We start from the raw sequence: 18034 nt of genomic DNA, 5'->3' as shown, positions 1-18034 counted from the left end.
CGAACTGAAGAGTAGCAATTAAAGCACCAAAGGTTGAACCACTAGAGGGAGTCCAGAACCAAATAAGCCCTAAGGCTGTAAAATTTGAGTTTGAAGTGTTCTCAACTGTGGGTCTAGGTTTTCCCAAGATTCACACCCAGGTGTATGAAACAATCTGTTGACTATATAGTTACTTATTTTCACTTAATTTCTACATGCCTCAGGCCATGTATAACTCACTTCCCACATTGTTCACATTATCCTCGGTACTGAATACTTCATTTGTCCTTTGAAATGAAGGTCACTGTTTCCCTCCCACGTCCAAAAAATGTGTGGGAGTAGTCATGAAGGCTTAGGCATTTTTCAAAATTTTCTTTGGGAAACTTCTTTCCATGTTTCTCTCCTACTCCCAGACCCTCAAACTTTTCTGACTTCAAGCAGACTCAATATGTTTCATTGCCATGAAACAGTTTCTGACCTGCTTTAGTGCCACTGGGATGGATTCTAGGCAAACATACCACCTCCAGACAGAATTCATCAATTCTTCCTTTGGCTTTCCTCAGCATGTCACCTGCACCCCTTTTAGTACATGGCTTCATTATGCCTTGAATGAGCTAGTTGTTTTCCTACCTGTCTTCCCTCTACTCCCTTCTTATTTTAAGAGTTGGCACTGTGTGTTATCTTTAATCTTTCATTCTACCTTTTCTCAACAGGGCCTAACTACTTGCTGTATGATCCTTAGCAATCCATTTAACCTTTCTGAGCCTGATTCTTGTAATCTATAAAATGGATTATTGTTGAGGATTAAGTGAGATAATATTATTTTTTAAACTGAAGTATAGTTGATTTAGAATATTATATTAGTTTCAGGTGTACAACATAGTGATTCAATATTTTTATAGATTATATTCCATGAGGTTCTATTATCTTAATTGTAATGATTATTGTCCACCTTATAAGGACGTTATAATGTATAAAAATTTCTTTTGAAAAGTAGAAAACTATTGGTATGTAACATAAGGCTCTACTAAACAGTAATAGCTATATTTAGAGGGTGCCAGTCACAATTCTAAGTGCTTTACATGTGTGATCTCATTTAATCCTCCCAATAACCTTGGGAGGTTGGGATGATTATTTCTAATTTACAGATGAAGGAACTGAGGCACAGAAAGGCTAAGTAACTTCCCCAAGGTCACACAGTTAGTAAGTGGCAGAGCTAGGATTCAAAACTAGCTCTGTGGTTCCCACTCTGAACCACTACACTATGTTATGCTACAATCAAATTTCGGTTTACCAGCTAGGTTCACTTGTTACTTCTTAGTTATGTGACCTTAGGCAAAGCTTAAAATTCTAAACCTAATTTTCATCATTTGTAAAATTGATAAAAGTAATTCCTATCTCACAGATTTATTTACTCAACAAATATCTATTAAACTCCTCCTGTTTGCTATATGCTGGGCATATTGCAATATCACGTTGATTATATTCACATAAAACACTTGGCATACTGCCAGGCACATGGTAAGTGGCCAATGTTAATTATTGTTTTAATTAATAACAATAAGCCAATAACTTCTCTGACACATGTTTCCTATTACTCAGCTAGAGATTATGTTCTGATCATCACCATATTGTCATTTCTACTGGTCCCTTAATTCTATTTGAAATATTTTTGTGGCACTGTTCTATAGGATATTGCCTTGCTATCATAGCAAAAACAAACAAAACAAGACAGCAATACAAGCATCTCTCAGGGCTAAACAGAGAAAGTGCTTTAAATGGCTACTTTCTGATACATAGCTAAGGCTGGGTGAGGCATGCAAAATATATGCTTACTACCAAGGAACATGAAGTATTGGGTTGGCCAAAAAGTTCGTTCTGTAACATCTTACAGAAAAACCCACACAAACTTTTTGGCCAACCCAATATATTTGATGAATGTGAAGCTGTGAGGACCATCAAATATAATGCTTTCAGGAAATGTACAATAAGGTCATCTTGGGAAAGAAAATAGCCCCACATTACATCACCAGTGACATATAAAGAGCCCAGCAACACTTCTGGTAATCCAGACAGGAAGGGATGGCCTGCTATGCTCTACTGTGCTCTCCTGCACTGTACTTTGGTGCTCTGAGGGTCCATCCTGTGCTTGCCTTACCCACATACTGTGAGAGTCAGCAGTATTTGCTAGATTGCATAAGAGATTTTACCTCCCTAGATTGCTGATAATCAAATGAAATGATATATAGGAAATCACTTTGAAATATTACACACACACACAAACACACATGCAAATAGTGAAGAGTTATATACAAGAGTGTTGTAGTCACGTCCAGAGAATACCTGATGTAGGAAGCAGATGTGGAAAGTATTATCTTCCCCATTTCTGAACTTGCTCTCAGCATCTTTTTCTTAATGTGGCCACGCTTGCCTTCCTGTCTTGACTAGTTCCCCTTCTCCCCATTTCAGTTCCTATTTTTAAAAATAAATTTATTTTATTTATTTATTTTTGGCTGTGCTGTGTCTTCGTTGCTGCTCGCAGGCTTTCTCTAATTGTGGCGAGAGGGGGCTATTCTTCGTTGAGGTGCACGTGCTTCTCATTGCGGTGGCTTTTCTTGTTGCGGAGTGCGGACTCTAGGCGTGCGGGCTTCAGTAGCTGTGGCACACGGCCTTAGTTGCTCCGTGGCATGTGGGATCTTCCCGGACCAGGACTCGAACCCATGTTCCTTGCATTGGCAGGTGGATTCTTTTTTTTTTTTTTCTCACACACACACTGTATTTTATTTTTACAAGAGATAAATAGACTGACACCAAGCATTGTACATGGATGACCACAACAAAAGCAACAATGATTGCAATTACCAAACATGAAACACACTCATACTATGTCATAATATTGACATTCAGTCCAGTAATCCTCCACTGTAACAGCTCCTTTACTTTGGCAGGTGGATTCTTAACCACTGCGCTACCAGGGAAGTCCCCCAGTTCCTATGAATAATAATAACAATAGTGAACGTGTAGTGAGTGGTGCTTTACATATATTATTTAATCATCATAACAACTCTGTGAGTTTTGTACTAGTATTATTCCTGATACATTCAAGAAAGCTGAGATCCAGAGGGTTTAAACAACTTCACAAGGTCATACAGCCAACAAGTGGTAGAGTCAGACTTCACACCTGGAAGTACAGCTCTAGAGCCCATGTTCCCACTACTATGCTGACTGCATCTCACCCTGCCATAGTGCCTGCCACTGTCTTAGATATATATTTACCAAGCTAAATTTTTTCAGGCAGCAGTCAACATTTTTCTTCTTTACCTTTTATAATTCAGTCAATGATACCAGAGTCATTTTTTCATCTAAAATCAACCCTGGGGACGTCCCTGGTGGTCCAGTGGTTAAGACTCCGTGCTTCCACTGCAGCGGGTGCGGGTTGGAACCCTGGTTGGGGAAGTAAGATACCACATGCCTCACAGTGCAGCCAAAAAATTAAAAATATATAAATTAATTAATTAATTACTTAAATCAACTCATATAATATTTGTTACCCAGTATGATAAATTCAGAATCTTATCAACTGGTAATAATTCATGCTATAAACTTTGATTTTTAGTCATTATCTGGGGAAAAGAAGAGTTTAGCAATAACTCTGTATAATATTAACTAAACCACTAGCTTAGCTAGCTGACAACCACAAACATATCTACTCGGGAAATGAGGTCAAATCTCAGCTATTTTTCCTCTGATGATTACTTGATATAACATTAAAGCTGCAACTTGCTCAAGGGTTAGGCACAAGTTGGCAGAATCAGCTTTATTAATGACATTGTAAACAGGGATAAGCATTTTGAAATGTATGCAAAATATCTTTCTGAGCTATGGGAATGGAGTGGTGAAAGACTAGGGCTTGAAAGAAACCCTGAAATCATTTAGTTTGTACAGTTAAGCCTGGAGAGGTTAAGTGACTTGCCCAAGTAGTTAATGTTATCCACATGGTTACTGGTTGAATGGGGGCTAGAATTCAGGTCTCCAGATTAGCCTGCACAGTGTTCTTTCCTCAGTACTGCATTTCTGACTAGAACTATCTCAGACAGGCTGCTGTAATGCATACGATGATGTGAAAGATTTTTCACAGTCAAGAAACCCTTCATTAGTTGCCATAATAAAGACACTACATTACACTCAGGAATCATAATTTCATTGTACAGTCTGCCCTCTGTATCCCCAGCTTCTGCATCTGTGGATTCAACCAACTGCGGGTCAAAAATACTTGGAAAAAATTTTTCAGCAAGTTTCAGAAAGCGAAAGTTGAATTCGCTGCACTCTGGCAACTATTCACACGGTTTTAACATTGTATTTACAACTATTTACATAGCGTGTACATTGTGGTAGGTATTATAAGTAACCTAGAGATGTTTTAAAATATACAGGAGGGTGTGTGTAGTTTATATGCAAACATGTTATATAAGGGACTTGAGCATCCATGGATTTTGGAATCCACAGGGGTCCTGAAGCCAATCCCCCTTGGATAGTGAGGAATGACTTTAGATTTAAATAAGTAGATTCCATATGTCATATTAGCTTAATTTGAAAGCAGCTAAGGGTTTGGCTGCTGTGGCTAGATCTTGAAGGACAGACAAACCCACCTTGTGTTTGTGAGAAAATAGAAGCAATCATATAAAATGTACCTTAGTGTCATCCTAAAATCCTCAAGTGTAATTTTAGGATAAGAAGCCTCAAGTTCTAGAATTGGACCTCTCTCCACAAAACTGATCTTTATGTAAAACTAGCTTATTGTCCTTTTGATGTAGTCTGGGTGCTTCTTTTCAACATCAAAGGAACCAGAAAGTCCAAGAACTGTTTGCCTCTAAAGTAGTTCTCTTAAGGAAGAGAATTCTCTTTCCCTCTTTGGGCTTATTTTAGAAGAATGAGTTATTTATTCTTGTCACCTAGCTCCTTCTTTTTCTAAGCTCTGACTGTACTTTGTGAATGATCCATGTCTATTCAAAGCTCTTTGCAGCATGAGAGAAAAGTTCTGCCCTGTCCCAGGAACTTCCTGGCCTCCTAAAGCCTTGCCAACAGCCAGACTACAAAGTTGGGTATGTAGGGTTCCCTGGGTCCTTGTCACTCAAAGAATGATCTATGGACCACCAGCACTGGCATCACCTGGGAGGTTGTTAGAGATGCAGAATCTCAGGCCTGAATCAGAATCTGGCTTTTAACAACCTCCCCCGCATGATTTGTATGAGCTGTCCTGCCTGCTCTTGTGTGAACACCTGTTGCTTCTCTCTGGTCTAGAAGTTAAGGCTGAGACCACTGTACTCCAGCCCAAAGTAAAAACCTTAGGTTTAAAATAAGAAGTCTTTGGTTATTTGGGGACGTAACTTCATTAATCTTGTCTGATAGTTGTTAAACTTGGATTGGAAAAAACTTCAGAGGTCATCAAGTTTAACCATCATCATTGCTGTGAATTTCAGTATCATGATCAATTTTTGTAAAAAGGCTAAATTTTTGTTCAGGATATTCTGTTCAAGAAGATAAAAGCATATGATATACCGTAGAAAGGCAGCCAGAAGAATGGGAGAAATTTATATATTAAAAAAAAAAAAGCTCTTGGTGATTGAAGGAATACATTTCAGTAATCTGGAAAGTTTATTGATGTGAACTCTCTCAGCCATGGTGGTGTCCCCCAAAGAGGTGTTTATCTCTTAAATTCATATTCTAACACCATATGCTTACTTTATATCTGCCCAAACTTACAGTCCTATACAGTTATAATTTTAGTTTAACTTCCCACAAATTCAAGGAATTGCTATTATCTACTAAACTAAAATCTCCATAAATAAAGGGAGGATAAGAGATAAATCTCCCTAATGAAAGAATTCCAAATACTATATGAAGATAAACCTCTCTTCCTTTCCAGGCTGGTCCTAGTGACTCACTTCTAAAGAATAGAGAATGGAAAGGAAAAATACTAACTTTACAGTGAAGAAACCTGGCACATACCACCTTCACCAAGTGATCAGGGTTAACCTCACCAGTGATAGCATGGGGATATCATTTACCTCCTGATGTAATGTGATGAGAAGGGCACTTGGCATTTGTGGTATGCTTTCCAAAAACACATAACCCCAGTCTAATCATGAGGAAAACATAAGACCAAACCAATTTGAGGGACAATCTACAAAATACCCAACCAGTACTCTTCAAAACTATCATGGTAGCCATAAAAAAGAACAAAATAATGTCATTTGCAGCAACATGGATGGACCTAGAGATTGAGTGAAGTAAGTCTGAGAAAGACAAATATATGATATCGCTTATATATGGAATCTAAAAAAAGGGTACAAATGAACTTATTTACAAAACAGAAATGGAGTCACAGATGTAGAAAATAAACTTATACTTACCAGGGGGTAAGGGGGGGAGGGATAAATTGGGAGATTGGGATTGACATATACACACTACTATATATAAAATAGATAACTAATAAGGACCTATTATATAGCATAGGGAACTCTGCTCAGTACCCTGTAATGGCCTATATGGGAAAAGAATCTAAAAAAGAATGGATATATGTATATGTATAACTGATTCACTTTGCTGTATACCTGAAATGAACACAGCATTGTAAATCAACTATACTCCAATAAAAACTAAAAACAATCAAACTGCCATAGAGCAAAGACTAAGAAACTGTCACAGACCAGAGAAGACCAGAGAAGACATGACAACTAAACATAATGTGGCATCCTGGATGGGATCCTGGAATGGAAAAAGGACATTGGTGGGAAAACTGGTGAAATCTGCATAAAGTCTGGAGTTTCATTAATAGGAATACACAGTGTTAGTTCCTTAGTTTTGACAAATGTACCGCGGTAATGTAAGATGACAGCATTAGGGGGAACTGACACTGGGTGACAGGTATATAGGAACTCTGTACTACCTTTGTAACTTTTCTATAAATCTAAAACCTGTAATGGAAAATAAAATGTCCCACAAACTCATGAGAATAGTTTTAACACATTAAAGTAAGATTTCTCTTGATACGTATCTTCTGCAAGTTTAGAGGGCAGACTTGGGCCAAATGCCGACCTATACTATCCACCTTTAAAATACTTCTTGAGGCCTGTTAGCACCATTTTGCTAAGCCTGGAAGTTAAAGTTTTACCGATTTGAATTCCCAGAACGTAAAATAAAAGTCCATTTTCCTAAAGCTCATTTAACTCTCGCAAAGAGAATTGCACTGATCTCAGCAACGTTTGATGGATTCTTATGGGTCATTGGGCTTTTCTGAGCCGTGGTTATCCCATCGACAAAGTAAGGTCCCTCCCGGTTCTAAAATTCTATAAATATGCCTCTCTCAAATACGTTAAACATTGTTTAAAGTGCGGTATCGATTCTGAGAGGGGGAAAAAATGAACATTTTGATTAGGCAATTAATTCCACAGACATTTATTAAGCGGCAATCACTGTGCTCTGGTACGGGACCTATAGCCCTTGCTCTCCAGAGGTCTCAGTCTGGTGATAGAGACAGATCTGGAAACAAGCTGTTACAGGCATGTAACAAGTGCTGTAAAAGAGGTATTAGCAAGGTGCACTGGTACTCAGGGAGGAATTGCTTCGCTCTGCCTGTGGAGGCTAGAGATGGCTTTGGACCTGAGAAACAAGGACAACCATGAAACATTACAAGTTGATCTAACCAGAGTCAGTGAAGAATCTGTCCTATAGTAGTAGACATTTATTTTAATTGGCTGTGTATGAGAATTTGGGATTACTGGATTTTCCCAGCCATACATTGCTCGTTGAGTCAGTAATTCGGCTGCTACAGAGCTGGGCCGGAAAAGTACACCGTCTCACGTGGCAGATGCGCTCTCTGGCGAATGTTGATATGCGTCAACATTCACATGAACAAGATAACTTTCTAGAAAAGGCCATGTGTGGGCAACATATTCTGTCATTTCTAAATCAGGCCTCATTAAACATTCATGCCTCTCAGATCATTTCATTACCATCTTACGGCTGAACATCTGTGGCTCAGGCCTTACAATCCTCAGTCTTAGTATATAGCTCTGCTTTTAAATTCTGAACAGCCTGGCAGAAATGGAAATGTAGGATTCCTAAGCAAAAATTCAAAATTGGCTCCTACCTGGACCCTAAGCTTGCAAATTCTGAATAATTCTATTTAGGCAGGCCTTTCTTTAGTGAGAACATGACATGACTGTGGGGGGGAGCTTTGCCACTTAAATGATCTTGATGGGGGTGGGGATAACTGCTTTCTCCTGGGATGTTGCCCAAGCCAACCCGAGAGAGGGGTACAGAAAACTGGCAAATGTTACGTCTCCATTTCCCAAGGCCTAGTTAGAGAAATGCCTTCTGCTGGGAGTGATAATTTGGGGAGATTCCTCACCAGCAACAAGCGAGACAGATGGGAGTGAAACAGCAAGCACAGATCTGAGAGAGCTGGGCAAAGTGCACAACAGACAGACGTGCCTTCCCATGCTAATCCCCGCGTCCTGCCATATCATCACTTGTGTGGACACAGAGAAGCCAGGTGGCCATGGGAGGTGTTCTCCCAGAGCAGGGTTTACAGTTTTCCTGGGGCTGTGAGGGAAAACATCTGGGACAGTAAGAGAGTTCTTTGCAGTATACACAGAATCCTTTTCTTCTAAAGAAAAAATTGACATTTATGGGGTTTTTTCCCTGATTATAAATGTAAGAATGGCTCATAGAGAAAACTGCACCAGTTGCTGAAAAGCAGAAAGAAGAATATAAAGAACACCCATTATAGCTCTATCCAAGGATAGTAACTATTAAAATTTTAGTGAATTTCTTTCCAGGATTTTACATGCATAGGTATTCATCACGGTTGAGAGCATGTTATATGTATAATTTCATATTCTGTTCTTTTTCTCTTAATATTATGATAGAATAATTGCCCTAGGTTATTAAAATTCTCTGTAAACATTCTTCTTAGTGGCTGCATGTTTTATCCTATGATGAAATTTATTTACTCTAAATCCTAAATTTATTCATTCATTTAAGAAATATTCATTAAAATTTTTTATTTTTTCACTTAAGAGCCCAATGCTGAATGTGTTTTAATTTCCTTACCCATCTGCTAGTTGTTGATCACTCAATCCCTTTCTTATTTCATAGCTTTTTTTTTTTTTTTTTTTTTTGAGGATCTAGGCCAGACGTGAAAATAGGGAGTCAGAGTTAAGAAGAAGGTTGAAAAAATACTGGGAGAGGAGTTTAGGCTGAATGAATGAGAAGAGGGAGAGGGTCCAGTGAAAGCTGCTCTCCCACCACTAAGGCATCCAAGGATATTTCCTGCAAAATCAGGAATTATTCATGGGCAAAGAAATCTTTGTGGCACTGACATTATATAACTGAATGATGGTGATTCAGTAACTTCTCCACCATTTCTGGAATTGGCCAAATGCCTTCCTCACTCTTGGGTGCTGACTAGATGTGGCCCACCCCTGGCCAGCACCACCAGTGCTGGCGGCTGTTGGGTTAGGAAAGGGAAGTGCCAACTCAGGGGGAAATGTGAGGCACCTTTTTCAGCAGGGTGACTGGAGCTATTTTAGCCCCTGCGTAAAGTCTTAAGGGTGGACTCAAGTGGGGATGAATATGTAGTCTATTTCCAGAACCATCCCCATGGGATAGACCCTTGTGGCGCATCCATCCCCTTCCTGATGTTCTCCCCTCTTTGACTGAAGTGCAGGGGCAACAGCTACACCTACGCTAAAATACCTTCTCTTGCCTCTGTAGAGTTCTCAGTAAAACACCTAAGCCATTCCTGTGCTTGTTTAGAGTGCTCATACTATATGCTTTCCTTTGCTGTGCAAAGCTTTTAAGTTTCATTAGGTCCCATTTGTTTATCCTTGTTTTTATTTTCATTACTCTAGGAGGTGGATCAGAAAAGATCTTGCTGTGATTTATGTCAGAGAGTGTTCTGCCTATGCTTTCCTCTAAGAGTTTTATAGTATCCGGTCTTATATTTAGGTCTTTAATCCATTTTGAGTTTATTTTTGTGTATGGTGTTAGAGAATGTTCTAATTTCGTTCTTTTACATAAAAATATGGAACGCTTCATGAATTTGCATGTCATCCTTGTGCAGGGGCCATGCTAATCTCTGTATTGTTCCAATTTTAGTATACATGCTGCCGAAGCGAGCATTGGAGTGCTCATACTATGTTCTGGTCTTTCCCTGTCTTTGGCATTCAGCTATAGCTGACCTGTACAAGTTCAATTTGTCAAAGGCTCTACCACGCAATCTTTATAGGTACAGTGTTATCCTAAGAAGGGCAGTTATCTGATAAATAACTCCCAGAAAAAACACTCAGAGATATCCTGAAGGATAAATGGAAGCATGTGACACAACATGAAGCTTACAGGAGAGTATCTGATATTGCAAGTAGTTGGATTACACATATACCTTGTGTTGCAATACGTATTTCCCTGAGAATTTGGAGAAAATCAAGAGGTATGAAAGGTAAGGGCACAGGCTTTGAAGTCTGTGCCTACGTTTGAATTTGCCTCTGTCAGTCACTTGGCAGCTGTTTGATGTTGGGCAATTTATTTAACCTCCCTAAGGCTTAATTTCTTCATCTACATGAGATTTGAGATTATTTTAAGAATACCTCCTCAGGACTTCCCTCGTGGCACAGTGGTTAAGAATCCGCCTGCCAATGCAGGGGACACATCCCTGGTCCGGGAAGATCCCACATGCTGCGGAGCAACTAAGCCCGTGCACCACAACTACTGAGCCTGCACTCTAGAGCCCGTGAGCCACAACTACTGAGCCCACGCGCTGCAACTACTGAAGCCCGTGCGCCTAGAGCCCGTGCTCTGCAACAAGAGAAGCCACAGCAATAAGAAGTCCGCACACCGCTATGAAGTGTAGCCCTGCTCACTGCAACTAGAGAAAGCCCGCGCACGGCAGAGAAGACCCAACGCAGCCAAAAATCAATCAATCAATAAATAAAATTTAAAAATAAATGCATAAATAAAATTTGTCCTTATTTTAAAAAAAAAGAATACTTCCTCATAGATGAGTGAATAAGATAACATACATGAAGCTCTTAATCTGGCACATTTAAGCACTCAGTAAATAGTAGCTATTATTAAGTAGAGTGGACCTTATTTTCAAATTAATTCAGTCAACAAATATTAATTGAGCACTGTCAGGGGCAGGGCTGTATGATAGCCCCCCTCCCCTTATACTTTATCTTTCATGTGAACTGAGTTTTTCTCTGTGGGTTCATTTATATTAAAATGATAACTTTATCTTTTTCGAAACAGTAGATTTGTTACATTATCTGCTAAGTCCTAAGCAAGTCTCAGAGGCTCCTCCAAAAGATAGGAATATTGGTGGTAATGTCTCTTACAAGCCCATTGTTTAATTCTTGATGTGAGCAGTAGTTACTATTTATTTTTGTGCTCTAAAAGAGAAATTTCCTTAGCTTTCCTTAAGAGAAATCACTTAGCTTTGAGGTTAATTTTTGCAACTTTTTAAAGATAAAAGAGTGTTTTTAACCCCAGAGTCCTATGCTATATAGTTAAAGAAGTATTCCCCCTTTGCATTTTTAAACAACTATTAATTTGGCCTCACTTGAAAGAATTCTGTTGGTTCCTATAAACGGGCATCAGTTCCTCTCTAAATAAAGGTATTTTAATTTCTATCTGTCCTAAGACTGAGGTGACCCAAAGATGATGTACAAATGGCCAATATGCGCATGTAAAGACCATCAACATCGGACTTCCCTGGTGGCGCAGTGGTTAAGAGTCCGCCTCCCGATGCAGGGGACACGGGTTCGAGCCCTGGTCTGGGAGGATCCCACATGCCGCGGAGCAACTGGGCCCGTGTGCCACAACTGCTGAGCCTGCGCTCTGGAGCCTGCGAGCCACAACTACTGAAGCCCGCGTGCCCTAGAGCCCACGCTCCGCAACAAGAGAAGCCACTGCAATGAGAGGCCCGCGCGCCGCAATGAAGAGTGGCCCCAGCTCGCTGCAACTAGAGAAAGCCCGTGTGCAGCAATGAAGACCCAATGCAGCAAAAATAAATAAATAAATACGTTAAAAAAAAAAAAAAAAAAAAGACCATCAACATCATTAGTCACTGGGGAAATGCAAATTAAAACCACAGTGAGACACCATGTCACACCCACTAGGATGGATATGATCAAAAACAATGGACTTACAAGTGTTGATGAGGATGTGAAGAAACTGGAACCCTCACACATTGCTGGTGGGAATGTAAGACTCGTGCAGCCACTTTGGAAAACAGTTTGCCAGTTCCTCAGAGTGTTAACCATGGAGTTAACATATGATACAGCGATTCCGCTCCTAGATATACATCCATGATCAATGAAAAATACATTCACAAAGAAACTTGTACATAAATGTTCATAACAGCATTATTCATAATAGCCCAAAATGAAAACTATACACGTCCATCAACTGAAGAATAGATAAATATAATGTGCTAAATCTATCCATGGATAGAATAGATATGGAATATTATGTGGCCTTAAAAGGGAATAGTAAAATAGATAGCTAGTGGGAAGCAGCCGCATAGCACAGGGAGAGCAGCTCGGTGCTTTGTGACCACCTAGAGGGGTGGGATAGGGAGGGTGGGAGGGAGATGCAAGAGGGAGGGGATATGGGGGTATATGTATATGTACAGCTGATTCACTTTGTTATAAAGCAGAAACTAACACACCATTGTAAAGCAATTATATTCCAATAAAGATGTTAAAAAGAAAAAAAAAAGGAATGAAGTACTGATACATGCTACAATATGGATTAACCTTAAAAACATTATGCTAATTGAAAGAAGCCAGACACGAAAGACCACATATTGCATGGCTCCATTTACATGAAATGCCCAGAATCGGTAAATCAATAGATAAAATGTAGATTAGTGGTTGCCAGGGGCTGGGAGGAGGAGTGTCTGCTAATGAGTACAGGAGATTTCTTTTGGGGATGATGAAAATGTACTGGAATTAGTGATGATAGATGGCCAATGCTGTGACTATACTAAAACCCGCCAACTTGTACTCCTTAAAAGAGTGAACTTTATGCTATGTGAATTTATATCTCAATAAAGCTGCTGTTTAAAAGTAAAAGACTGGGCTGGAACAGGTGCACTTGTTTTTCCATTAACAAAAATTGCCTGCCATATACTCATGTATCAAGACATTATCACATATTATCATTATGACCTTTGCCTTTTAGTTTAAGTTTACTTAGGACCTGAAAGAGTAGAAGAGTGCTTACTGCTTTTAAATTCCAGAGGGTAACTAAAGACTGAAGTGAAAGAAATTAGAAGATTCCTTGAAGCAGACGCTACATGTTTCTTCCTTAATTTTCTTAAAGCCAGGTCAGTTTGAATGCCGATCTAAGCCAAGATTATTTTAAATACTTGGAGAAAGCTGGGTTTAACTTAGTTGGAGCTACGGTTTGCAGTGGTCATCTGATGAAAGACCACCACACTGAGAAATGCTGGGCAGTAATAACCCTGCTGTTGACAACTAATAAAAATCCTAAAAAGATGTGTAAGAGGACAGTGTTTCAGAGGCTGCTTTCATAAAATTTTGCAACTCATTGGATATGGAGGACTAGATTAGGAGGAGGAGGCAAAAATGCCCAGAGAGTCTCAAGCCAAAATGACTAAAATATGACAGAGCCGTTGACAAGAGTTAGCAGGAAGGGCTGGTGTGAGTTCCCCTGCAGGCACACTGAGTTTGAGGTGCTGACAAAACACCAGTGTAGAAGTATAGCATTTTTAGAGCTGGAAGCGACCGTATTGATTATCTAGTGACTAGTGCCTTTATTTTCAATGAGAAACCTCAGGCTGAGTGAAGGCGAGCGACTTGCCCAAGGTATAGCTGAAAATTGGTATCAGAGCTACTAGGCTAACATTCTGAGCTGCAAGTAGTTGGAAATGCAGATCAGACACTCAGGAGAGAAAGCGCTGCTACTTGGAAAGAACAACTCGGAAGTCAGCTGAATAGTGGGGATAGCTGAAGTTATGTGAGAGGATTTCTAGAGACATAAAGGATGTTGAAATCAATGACTGCAATGACTCAGAGAGGGAGGTCCGGTGATCCTAGCCTGGGCTTTCAGAGCAGCACCTCCCTTCACTGGACGATTGATGGAGGGCCTATGTTTTGTCAGGCGCTGTGCTCGGGATACAGTGGCAGATAAAAGAGGCTCCCTGCCCTTTTGGAGCCAACGGCCCAGTGAGAGAGAGAGCAGCAGGCAATTCCAGTGCAGTGTGACAGATGCTGTGAGGTAAGAGAATGGGGTGCGGCGGGAGCCAAGCTGGTCCCCCAGCATTTCAGGTCCAGAAACTGAATTTTATCAGTTTACTCAGAATTGACTAGGCAGGCAGGAAAGGGAGAACACTGAGAAGGAGAACATACTTTGACAACAAGGACGGAGCTACACTAACCACACTCACCAGACTGTGAAGGATAAGCTAGACAAAGGATTTAATACTTGACGATGAAGGTTCTGTCTTTCCAGCCTTATGTGCTCGTCCTGCAGGGTAACCCCCTCCCCGTGTCCCCATTCCCAGGAATTGGAAGCTTGCTTGGTAAACTCAGAATCTGAAGGAGGTGAATATTCTTAAAGGATATTTCATCAAAACCCATGAAACCATTCTTGTCCTCAATAGATATCACCTTTCCAGACACCAGAATATTCTGATTCCATCCTTAGACAGAGCTGGATGAATAGACTCTGATAGATGGTACACTCTGGCTTCCTTTGTAAAAACTCCATTTTGGCGATCATACCTCTATAAATGCAGTCCTTTACATATTTATTTGTTTATTAGGTAATTCATTCACATGTTCAAAATGTAAAAGTACAATAGGGTATACAGTGAAAAATCTCCCTCTTGCCCTGTCCCCTAGTCACCCAGGTCCCTGTCCCAGGGCCAACTTAAGTTATCCGTGTCTTGTGTACCCTTCCAGAGATATTTTATTAATGCAGTCCAAATAATACTTTTTAAAAATTGCATCTTCCTTTAATTACATTCCAGTCATGAGAATATATTTAAGTCACCTTGTTTGAATTTGAGTAATCCCACTTTTTTGATTTCATTTGAGAGATATCCTGTCTCTTAAACTATAGGTACAAATGTCTCTTAGAGTGGGTAACTTCTGCCGATAGCCAATCTCATCCATGTGTGTACGTGTGTGTGTGTATGTGTGTGTGTGTGTGAGCGTGAGCTTCACAGAGTATCTGTATCTCTAAGTTCTAGGAACACATTATGATTGCTTCCTATGTACAGATTCTGATGTCAGTCATGATAGTGAAATAATGATTTCTTACAATAAGCTCTTTTGTTATTTATTTTCTGGACCCTATAACTATACTAGCTTTTTGTTTTAATCTCAGGACACGTTTCAAAAACTGTACTTTGTTGGTTGGAACCAGGTAGAGTTGGGCATATCCCCAAAGCAACAGTAATGAGGGAGATATTGGAAAGCAGAATTTGCCATGCTTCTGATGTGTTTTCTATTCCTTGTCCTCTTACCTGCCCCCCCCCATCTGCCACATTACCCTAAATTATGCCTCTAGATTAACCTACAAGAGTATACTACTATTAGACATGAATATGCATAACCATTAGCTACGAGACCACCAAGATCCTACAGGTACTGGCTCAGTCAAAGTTATTGGTGTCATACTAACCTATTGCCAATGAGGGAAAAGACGGTAGAGTTCACAGTGTATTCCATTTCTTCTGAAAAAAGCAGCAACCAAAGACCAAGGTGTTAACAGGTATCACCATCGAATACTTTGCAGAGTTGGCTCAGCAGTACACAAACAAACCAGTGTGGAAGACGTGTGCTTCCAACTGATAAGGTCAATCTAAAAATTGTTACGGAACTTTTTCAAGAGCAAAAAACAAATGAATAATAAATTAATAAGGGGCTTCCCTGATGGCGCAGTGGTTGAGAATCTGCCTGCCAATGCAGGGGACACGGGTTCCAGCCCTGGTCTGGGAAGATCCCACATGCCGCAGAGCAACTAGGCCCGTGAGCCACAACTACTGAGCCTGCACGTCTGGAGCCTGTGCTCCGCAACAAGAGAGGCCGCAATAGTGAGAGGCCCGCGCACCGCGATGAAGAGTGGCCCCCGCTTGCCACAACTAGAGAAAGCCCTCGCACAGAAATGAAGACCCAACACAGACAAAAATAAAATAAAAATAATAAATAAATAAATTTTAAAAAATAAAAAATAAAAAATTAATTAATTAATTAATTAATTAATAGGAAAGGAAAATTAGGGGGTGAGGAAAGTGCTTTGATTTGCTTTTACAGTGGTAGGACTGGTCTGGGTGGCTCTATCCATACACTTTCCTCTGGATTCCAGGAGATAAAGGTATGTTCTATGACTATAATGAGGTTTTTTTTTGTAATGTAAAACTTAATAACCTCCTGGCCTTATTATTTCCAGACACTCCCAATTCTTACATCTACAGAATCAAAATAGTGCCTTTAATGAGTGACATGAGGATGTCCTCAGATCTCAGACAGAAATGGAACAAGTAATGTCAATACCACTTGCTGTGTATATTTACTGTCCCCTTACATTCCGTTATTGAAGACCAGCACATCTCTGGCCACGCTAAGTACACTGAGAGAATTAGAACTTAGAGGTGGCTGCATTTAATTGCTGGGAGAAGGCACTCTGTAAAGTTTGAGAAATGTTAGAGATTTCCCAAAGCCTTTACTAGAAGTGTGACACCTTCATGAGAAACAGGAAAGAATTTGATTCCAGGTCACACAGCAAGTTAGTAGCAAAGCTAAGACAAGAACCTAGATTTATTGACTCCTTTCACCTGATTATCACATTTGGAGGCCTCCTTATTGTTAGGGCTGGTAAAATATTACCTCAAATTCGTATAGCTTTTAGTGCCACATTAAGTTCTACGTGTACGATCTCTCCTTTTGGCCCATTTGTGTGCTGGGGACAATAAATGCAATTGTTCTCCCTTTGAGGATAAGAAGATTGCAACTCAAGAAGACACAAGGTAGTCTATAACAAGAGTCAAGACCAGAAACCAATTCTCCCAATTCCCTCTCCATGGCTGTTTCCACCATGCTATCCTGCTTGTCTAGCGCCTGAACTGGAAAATGAGTGAAAGACACCACAGTTTAAAAGACAGCTCATTAAAAATAAATAATTACATATATTGTAGGCACAGACATGAAATACTCTCTGTCCCCTCTCCTTCTAACAACATAAATGTTAAACCGAGTTCTCTAGTTTTGCACAAATCCTCAGCAATTAAAACTTTGCATTGTTTGGGAGCTACTTTTCTAACAAATGTATCCTTATCAAGTTGAAACAAAATTTTAAATACATGAAATAGAAGGGAAAAAACGCCCTGTAGTCCTCCCTTATTTCTGGCCCGCATTTATCTCTATTTTCATGACTGAGTTTCTCAAGCCAGGGACCACGGCCGAAGACTATTTGAAACAACAAGTATTCCAAAGAACACGTAACAGGCTAGTGGGTGGAGCACGCAGCGCCCCGGGGAGCGGATAACCTGAGTTCCAGACTTGGTCCCCTCCAGGCTCCACCCCGGTGTTGCCCTAAGAAGCCACCTAAACTTCAGGTGGTTTTGGTCACTGCAAAATGAGGGGACTGGGTCAGTACACGGAGATGAATTTAAACGTGAGACTGTACTCACGCTTTGCATATTTAAATCTATAAATGTAAATTTAAAACCATACTTGTATATATCATTACGTTGACTTGTCAGAAATCGCGTCCTCCTCCCCGTCCCTGAGACAGGGGGCCTGGTTCGGCGGACCCGGGCGGGGCTGGCAGAGCTCGGCAGAAACCCGTGGGCGGACTGACAAGCTAACACAGGGCCAGCCCGTGGGACTTGACCCCGCCTCCCCCGCGCTCCCTGCCCTTCCTAACTCCCGGGCGGCCCCGCGCGCCGCCGCGCGCTCCGCGGCCCCGCCACCTGCTCCCGGCAGCCAATGGGGCGCGCGGGGGGGCGGCCGGGGCGGGG

General features: G+C 40.6%; 1 long non-coding RNA gene across 1 annotated transcript; it reads right to left on the bottom strand.

The window, feature by feature from the left end:
• Positions 1-3429: 3429 nt before the first annotated feature.
• Positions 3430-17995, bottom strand: LOC309627166. The gene is made up of 4 exons (XR_014243557.1): positions 17748-17995; positions 15697-15748; positions 12192-12336; positions 3430-7641 (listed from the first exon to the last, which is right to left on the bottom strand). It is a non-coding gene; the product is annotated as an uncharacterized lncRNA (long non-coding RNA).
• Positions 17996-18034: the final 39 nt, after the last annotated feature.

This window comes from Balaenoptera borealis (assembly GCF_965194805.1).
Source record: "Balaenoptera borealis genome assembly, chromosome: 3".
Classification (NCBI taxonomy): domain Eukaryota; kingdom Metazoa; phylum Chordata; class Mammalia; order Artiodactyla; family Balaenopteridae; genus Balaenoptera; species Balaenoptera borealis.
This window is presented reverse-complemented; position numbering and strand designations above follow the sequence as displayed.